The following is a 9,525-nucleotide window of genomic DNA, read 5'->3' on the forward strand; positions in this document are numbered from 1 at the left end:
GCCGGGCAGCGGGCGTTTGACAGAAAGACTTATCAGCCTGACAGCTCTGCCTCCTTGTACTCCCAGCTGAAAGCTGCTCTCAGTCTTGAGCTGGAGCACCAATGCATTATGAAACTTAATTTAGTTTTCTATGTGTTAGCATCATCAAAAGTGAATTTGACACTTTGCAAGTGGAATGGAAATTATATATTTAATATTTCTGCAGCTTCTACTTTTTATTTATTTTCCAAGGAATAATGTGTGCCCAGAGATATGTGCCTGCATGCATGGTCTGGATTACAAACACACACCAAATATTCATCTGCCTTTTTATTCATACAATATGCTTGGCTAAATTATACATCTTTTCAACTATCCGGGCACCAAATGACAGTGGTTTACATCTTATTTTTTTTATTTTCTGACACATGAGACATCCTAAATAATGGATCCCAGCTAACATGAAACATTTCCATAACAATGGGGAACATTCTGGCTGATTCAGAGACAACATCATGATGAAAACATTTCTGCGCGTGGATACACGTGTGTGTGTGTGTGTGTGTGTGTGTTTTCATTTCTACTATCAATTCAGAATTACACTCAGCATATTTTCACAGTAGGCACTTTCTACGTTACAGTTAATTAATTGTTAAGTATTAAAATGTTAACAGAAAGAGAAATGCAATATCCATAAAAGTACTATACGATAAAATAATGCAGATGATTTATAAAAAGTCATAAACCTTTTTTTCCCATGAATAGTTGAGTCATTACTGAATAGATTGCAGGCATGGGCACTGGTACTCTGTTTGAGTTCCTGTGGAGGACAAAAGAGACTTTTTCTGATTTTCTTAAATGAAAATATATATGTGACATTTCATCTAATTGAGTTTCCAAAGTATTTTGCTGATATTCGTACAATCATCCCAAGGCATCTTATTGAGTAACTATTACTTTTACTATGACTGTTATATTTTATATTCAATCAGAAAATTCATGTTCTCCTCCTTTTTTTCAGTGACAATCTGCAGTAAAGTCTATCATAAAGGCCCTTTCTTTTTAAATCTATCCTGCTGTTCTTCATTCTCTCCAATGAAAGCCATGAGTTATTTATGGACAAATCTTTTTTTTTTTTTTTTTTTCTCAGTGTGTGCATATCAAAGTCTCATCCACATTCCATTCACATTCTACTGCTATCCACCAGGTTTAATAAAGCTAATCAATCAGGTTAGCAAACAGCCAGATTGAACCTGAACTTATAAAAGAAAAAAAAACCTGAAACAAAAAGAACACCCTTAACACATTGGTACTTGAAAGATAATTTCTGATGTGCCTTGAAACCAAAGTGGGGAGGGAGAACTTATTCTCCGAACATGAAAGTGCTGAAGATCAAGGCCTACAGAATATAAAACAGCCTTTCTGTCTTGTATGTGTATTTTCTGACAGAGAATGTTTTCCTTCCTTTTGATAAAGATGAAGAGTAACCATTCTAACAAAATGACTGAACCAAATTCGAATTCAATTTGAATACCTTTGGCAGAGCCAGTTAGGGGTTCCTTGCTTCCTTGGATTAATGCAAAAAGGTTGTGGAAAGGAGTGAAGTAGATGGCAATGTATTACAAGTGGCAGAATTTAATTAGATTCATAAGATAAGCCGACTGGTTTCTTAGTCAGGGTGTATAAAGGCCATGTCATTGGAATCATACATGTAATCAAATACTGTACCTATTTATATTTGTATTTTAGGACACAAGTGAGTGGCGAGTATGAAGGTGTATACTCTGCAAAAACAAGAACGGGGAGTAGGAATCAACAGGGATGTAGGCAATGATAAGTGTGCATAATTTTACAATTTATAACTATGTAAAAATGCTTCTGGACAACTTATCTTAGTTATTTGAACTCGAGTGTACTGTGTTTTTTAAAGGAAATACTGATTGGCATTACTAGAACTTATCCCTTGCACAATAATAATAATAATAATAATAATAATAATAAATAATAATTTTGCCTATTGTATAGATCATCTCACAAAATGCAAATATTGCTGATAATCCCTGGTACTTTTTTATATTTGGCATGATTTAATTTCAGTCAGAGTAGTTTATTTTATTTTACAGACTTCATCTGGAAGTAATATTGATTACATATCATTACATATTAAATCCATGATGCATCAAGATACTGCAGAGAGCCCACGGGCTTCTTGTATTTATTATCATGAACACTATTGATCAAATGAGATTGTGAACTGCATTTGTAATTGCTGCGTTGAAGGCATTTATGTGGAACTGCCAAATGTGCCCTTCAAGCTATGCCACCTGCACAACAAGCAGGGTGATCATATGCCCTCTGCCATCTAAACACCACACCTGTTAGCCTGAGGGCAGCTGGTGAGTTGTTTCTTTTGAAGAAAAAAAAGGGGTAATCCAATAAATACTTGTTAAACCTGCCTTACTCCTGGTGGAACAAGTCCAATTAATCTCTAACCACTCTGGGCTCCTGGTCATATGATGACAAAAAAAGTCTGACTGCAGAGTTTATCGTGGACTCAAGAGAACCACTTTGGGAGCCAGTAAGCTCCTTTAGCATAATGCAAACAAAATTGTTGATGAATGTTCAATTTGAATCAAGAACAGTATAGCTTAATTATTCATTCAGCTAAAAGTATATAATGTATCTCTGCCTAATTTCCAGCACACACAAAGCCACAGTGTGAAAAAGCAGAACTGCATGATAGAATCACATACACTTCACAAATACATTTGATTAATTGAATCAAATGAAACACTGTACACAGATGTCATGAACCAGTTAACCGTTAACAGTTATGCAAATCCTGTATCTTTCTGCACATCAGGAGCTGCCCACCAATAAGTGCCCAGTCTGCCCTTTCTGTGTCGCTACACCGCTAGAGACATCATTACAATGTGATCACTACATTCCTTGCTTATCTCATTCTGACACCAACTGCCTTAATTAAAGACAGATCTACATATACTCCTAAACCACAGAGAGAAAGGGAGAGAGAGAGAAAGAAAGAGACTGAGGGAATCTGGCAAGGTTCATAATCATTGTCATGACAGCGCAGTCTTTGGGGGAGTCCTGTCCACCCTTGCTGTTGGAAAAAAAAAAGTCATAGCTAGGTTTTTTAGCATTGTAAGTTTGAGAAGCAGAATTCAGTGGACATGGAAAATTCTACAATGTAGCTAGTTAGCTACTAGGTGAATATGAAGTTCTTTGTCAAGTAATCATGATAGCTAGCTATATTATGACTTATTTTGGCTATGGCTATTTGAGGCTGACTACTATTAGCTTTTGTACAGTAATGCTATTCAAACTCATTTTAGAATTAAATCAGCAATTTAATTGGTGCTATTGTATGAAAAAGTGTCTCTTGGAGCTTTCTCACTCTCCTTTCTCGGTAGGTGAAGAAATGGTGATGTTATATACCTTATGTAGCTTATATACCACAGACAGGTTGTTTATGAACAGTATGACACATCACCTTTTGTTATCTAGGGGAACACATTTGAAGTGATACAGGTGATGTGCTGTAGTATTCTGATGGAAAAGACAAACTGTAAAAGAACAGGACAAAAGAAATGTAGAAGCATCTATCAGAACAGCACCAAATTCCTGATTGACTATCTTGATGATTGTGGTTAAATCAGCTGTTTACCCTCACTATGCTACCTCTGTGCCCCCCCCACACACACACACACACACACACGCCCACACACACACAGAGCCCAGTGACCTGCTATGCTCGGAGACTCAGCCCTAGTCGCTTTGGGAAGACAGCGATAAGCAGAACTGACTGTAATGAGGCAGAACTGCGGAGGCTAAAACTGGCAGTCTCTTTACCCATCCCTGACAGACCACCCTATCAAAGCGTTGCTGTTGACTGTCTCCGGCTGGGGTGACAGATACCAGCAAGCGAACCAAACTATCGGTCCTGTCTCTCGTTCCCTCATTACCACCAGGAGCCTCTGCAAATGAAATGGTGGGCTTGCAGTCCAGTACTAGTCCTGAGCGCTGTGGGTGGCTCGGGAATGCCTGAATATTTCATGTTTTTTTTTTTCTTTTTTCCCCCTTTTTTAATGCATCTGATCTTTTTCAAACCACAATGCTTCATTCAGTATTCCCGACAAGCAATTTTTTCAATTCATGCATCATACAGTTTCATTATGCATTCTTTCCACAGCAGACACCTACAAGAAATCCCACTTACTACAGCATCCCACTATAAACATTAGTTTTTCAGTATTACTATAACATAATTATTCTGTTATATTAATTCTCATAAAGCTTCAAAATGACAGGCAAAGATAGCCCAGGGGCAACAAATGCAAATACATACCAGAAGAAGATTTTTGAAGTAGTCTTTCCTTTTTGATGCATCTGTCACAATTTACCTTCATGGAAAATAAATTCAGAATTTGGTATATTACAACATTATTTTTAGGCCTTAAGCACTGTTGTGCTCCAGCACACGTCTGTAACAGAATAAATGTAGCATTTTTGGGTGACATAATCATGTAAAGACAGCAAGATGTTTTAGATGTTGTTCATAAACAATGACATGTCAACTAGATGTCAAACAAAATTATTCTTGAATTAATGAATGCGACAGTGAGATGTTTCTAGTAGGTCAGAAATCTTTCCAATGAAACATACAAGCCACAAACAATTCAAGCCACAGCTTTAGAATATGAATGTGTTTCAAAGCCCCTTGATCCTTTTTAATGGTGACAGAATAGCTTAGCCTGTCTGTAACAATGATCAATTGATCCAGAATTGTACAGCAAGCTCAAGATTACATTTTGGTCAGTTGATGATGAATGCTTTCATACTTGCATATTGATAAAAATGAGAAAATGAATGCAATCTGATGGCCATGCAAAATGGTTGATGCAAATTGAGATTTATCAGGATTGACCCACTGCTTATTATCAAAACAGAAACAAACAGTGAGTTTTATGCAAGCTAAATGAGTAAAAAAATAAATTAAAAAAATATGATAGTAATGCCAGAGGATAGTGAGGAATCTGTTCCATTGAACCTCCCTGTATGTCATCTGAATTCTTACTGGAGAACATCAACTGATTAATGATGCGTCTTGATTATAATTCTGCTCATGTGGAAACATGGTTGATTTTCAAATTTTTTGAGTGAATTTAATTATATTTAGCCTCACAACAAATTAACAGGAAGGAGGGAATTTGCATGGGAAATAAACGGATAGGTATTTAATTACGTTATGAATACTTGATTAAAATGGCTAATGTACAAAAATATCAAAGTGCACAGATTTGGCCTGTCTCTGCCATCTTTACAATTGCAAAAGATGTGAACTACATCATAAAAAAAGAGCAATCTTGGTTTCCATTTTACATGTTTCTTTTATACTGAAATGTACAGTAAGTAGATTGTGTGCAATGGCACATCCACTCTGTCTTCTCACCAATCTGTTCAATGTATCATTCATTTGTTCACTTAAATCTAGAGATGATTTTGCCTCCCCTCTAACAGCCTGTGTTTCTCTTAATCTACCTCCTACACGATTTAATTAATCTTCATTCACATGCAAACAGGCCTTATTGGCATGACAAGATTATTCAAGTTTTGCCAAAGCAATTACTGTAAGCAGTGACAAAACAAGAGAATGACGTGTAACAATCACAGGCTGTTTTTTCCCTCATTTAAATACAAATAATAGCAACAGGGAGTGAAACATAAGCTGCTTACACACAGAAAATGTTGTCTACCTGTAGCAGGTTGCGCAACTGGCCGAAGTTTTATATCTGGGAACCCATGATAACATTAATCTCACTTTAGAGTGAAAGGGATTTTTTTTTTGGGAAAACAAAGAAATTGAAAAAATCTGAAAAGCAGGAGGGTCAGGACAGGTTTTATGAATCTCCTAAATTCTAAAAATTGTTTTCAATTAACCAAAAATGCCCCTGGAAGACAGGTGTTTAAAGTTGATTTCCAGCATGTGACAGAAGAGATTAAACTGAGGAATACGAAGGAATGCACGCATAGTAATTATGTGAACCGCTTTTACTGTAAAATGTTACCCTATTCAAGATATTGTGTATATACACTCCTGTTAAACTGTATTATGTATGCCCAGGGGAGGCTTTATCTGTTCAGCAAAGCCTTGGGGTATCCCAACAGCCAGAGGGTCTCCAACAGTCGGCAGAACAAACATTTTTACCATTCAGGTCAATTCTTACATAATTGCAAGCATCCAGAGCATTGTCTTCTCATCTGACTTATTGATAAAATGGCATCTTTCTGACTGTTTTGAACATCCATCACTTGTTGATAGCCTATTGCTTTGGTAATCAGTTTGTGGAGAAAAAACACGTCTGCAGGGCAATACAAAATGCCAGCTGGTAGCACTTTCCTTAGATTTGCGTCAGCATATGCCTACTTCTAGCAAATCAACAAAGCCCATCAAAAATGGAAAGAATGTTCTCTGTTCTCTATGTGAATATTAGTGTTTGCAGACTATGAATGGCAAAATGGCTTGTTGACTTTATACCCTCTGAAAGTTCCTAGTTGCCCAGATTGAAACACTAGAAATCTGGTTGCACTGGTTGCAGCTATATTTTGCTGCCTTTAGTAAACCCTTAAATGTTATTTTATAGCTACAGTATGTTTATAGTTACAGTTCAAAAAACAGCACATACAACAAAATAAAAGTCCAATACTGAAGGTCCATTAAACAATTCCACAGTCAGTTTGTCAGCATTGCCTTACTTGTGCAGCCCAGGATTAAATAGGAATTGTAATCCTGGAAAAAAGTTACTCACTCTCACTCCCTTTTCCCATCATTTACTTTCCAACAAACAGGCTGAAGCTAGGGTCTTTTATCCCTGGCTCACGATTAGGGCTAATTCCTGCCTGGAAGTCCCTAAATGGTGAGGGGCTGGAGGAACAAAGTGAAGACATAAGAGCCTTCGAGGACTTGGCCAGATCTTATGTCCTAGCTGTGCTTCCTCATGAAGCTGTATTACTGGGACAATGCATAACAGTCCAAGTTCCAAATGTGCCCTTTTGTCAGACACAATACCATAGCTGTCCATGTGGCACTGCTGGGCTTTGCTGGGGGGTTATCATGACAATAATACATTTATTCAAATTTATTAGATTTAAAAGATGCAACTCAGCAAGATGTTTTATTGTTGTTAGTATTTTCCATCTCATTGTTTATTCATGTGCAATCTCATGCATTTATGCAACATTGCTAAAACAGAAAAAAAAAAAAAACATGATTTACAAGTGCAGGCCTGTTGTCAGCTACGCCAAATATGACTATAGACACATGCTGTAAGTGGTACATTCTGATTATGACTATGAACAAAAAAAACAGAATATGATTTGTGATGTATGTGTGCATATCTGTCTATATGCATACATACAAATTATGAAAACAAAAATAGAAAAAAATAATGTTATTAAAACTTCATCTATACTGGCATGGTCTTTCAAGACAGCTTTACTCCTGTCCACGTAGTATAGACTGTCTACCACTTGTCTACTGCATTCCTCCTGCAGAAACCCATAAAGCTGGTGTAGTGTCGTGAAAAGGTATTTGCCCCCTTCCTGATTTCCTCTATTATTGCATATTTGTCACACTGAATGGTTTCAGATCCTTAGACAAAATGTAATATTAGGCTTCACTCTGATGGTAAGGTTGTAATACACAAAACATGTATTTTAAATGATTTCATTTCATTAAATTATTTCATCATATTTACTGAAAAATGTAATTGAACACCCGTAACACCAATGTGACAAAGGAATTGCCTCAATCAAGTTACTCAATCAACCAATTAACCAAATTTAGCTGATAATTAGATTCAGCTGACTGAAAACATCCAGGCTTAATTGCAGCCAGCTAAAGCTCACTCATACTGAACCATTAGAGTGAAGTAGTCACCACACAAGTTTCTACAAACACACTATACCACGAACAAAGGAATTTCCAGAATAGATGAGAAAAAGATCCCAGAAGAACGTCCAAAAAAACTGCAGGCCTCTTTAGCGACGGTCAGTGTTCATGACTCCACAAAATTTGTATTCATTTGAGAGTAGCAAGGTGGAAACTTGCTACACTGCTAACCAAGAGAGCTACACTGCTAACCAAGAGACATCGATGCTCATATCACAAAGCACCTGGATGATACACAATTTATTATCTATGTTAAAAAAACATTTCTGTGACTGATACAAGCATACTTTAGTTAAATGTTAAGATGGCCCAAATAAAAGTAAAAGTTTTAAAAGAATTAGAGAAATGTAAAGAAATATGAATGAAAGTAGTATTTGCACCTAATTGTTGTATGCTTCACTTCCCTGTTTAACATAATTGCCACATGCATGTGGGCAGCATGAGAATGGCTGATAGGACAGAAATACAAATCCAAATGAGTTATTGCAGAGCATTATGCCAAAAACAATATATTCGATTAAGCAGTCAGCAACCATATTTTTTGCAGAATGAAAGCTAGCCATCAGAAAGCGGTGGCTTGAACATGAGCAATAAACCAAAATGATGTGGGCATTCAGATAGTCAATCCAACACAGCAGCAGCACTGACCTGCAAATATATTGTGGGAATAAACTGATGGCCAGCACACGGAATGTACGATTTAAGGATCAGCTGATCAGTTCATCATTTACTCTGTTATGCCCCAAAATCCACCTGCCTATCCAAATACTGCCAACACCAAACAAAAATGATAAAGAAAGAGATAAATAATTGAACTTAAACAGATCAAAATAGATACATAAGAAATCTGGTGTTCTAGTTCAGCAAAGGAGAGAGACATTCATGTGACTGAGAACAGGTTGTTTTATCCCCTGGATTGGAGGAAGCCAGGTGTTCTTTATTAATCCTTAATCTCCCTCTGCAGCTCCACCTATAGACAGAAAGACAATTAACAAAAAAAAAACAAAAAAACTGCAATGTAACACCTGTGGAAACAAGAGCTTGTATATTAATTACAACATCTGTGATTAAATAATCAACAGCCTGGATTTAATAAACTATAGCCCTTATCTTTTCTTCACAAACAGCAATTTTCTAATTCATTAATTAATATGACAATTGAAAGCTCTAACACTTTGCTGCTGCATGACCTATCCTGTTAAGGTGCTGTTCTTGTGCATGTATTGAACCCCTGGTTCTGGTTTTGAATTTGGACTGTGCCAGTGCCACCTGCTGGGCACGTAGGTGCCCACAAGTCCACCTGTTAGCTACACCTGAAGTGTCTTCCTCTGACTCAACAAGTTGATGACCAATGAATTCTCACCATAATGAAGAAAAACCTTCAACCACCTGACAGATCAGAAACACTCTTCAGGAGGCAAAAAAGGATGTCTCAGTGGCAACTGCCTACAGAAGACCTAAAAAAGCCTGCAGCATTCTGTCTTATCAATGTCTTTTTGACTGATGAGACCAGGATACAAGTGCATCAGAGTGAGGGCCATGGCAAAGTGTGGACCATAGGACTGTCTAGGGTAGTG

At 37.0% G+C, this 9,525-nt stretch overlaps 1 long non-coding RNA gene across 1 annotated transcript; it reads right to left on the reverse strand.

Annotated features, from left to right (window-relative positions):
* Positions 1-2,055: 2,055 nt before the first annotated feature.
* On the reverse strand, positions 2,056-8,906 carry LOC135260364 (uncharacterized). The gene is made up of 4 exons (XR_010331548.1): positions 8,597-8,906; positions 4,346-4,400; positions 3,491-3,563; positions 2,056-3,100 (listed from the first exon to the last, which is right to left on the reverse strand). It is a non-coding gene; the product is annotated as an uncharacterized LOC135260364 (long non-coding RNA).
* Positions 8,907-9,525: the final 619 nt, after the last annotated feature.

This window comes from Anguilla rostrata, chromosome 8, assembly GCF_018555375.3.
Source record: "Anguilla rostrata isolate EN2019 chromosome 8, ASM1855537v3, whole genome shotgun sequence".
In the NCBI taxonomy this organism is placed as follows: domain Eukaryota; kingdom Metazoa; phylum Chordata; class Actinopteri; order Anguilliformes; family Anguillidae; genus Anguilla; species Anguilla rostrata.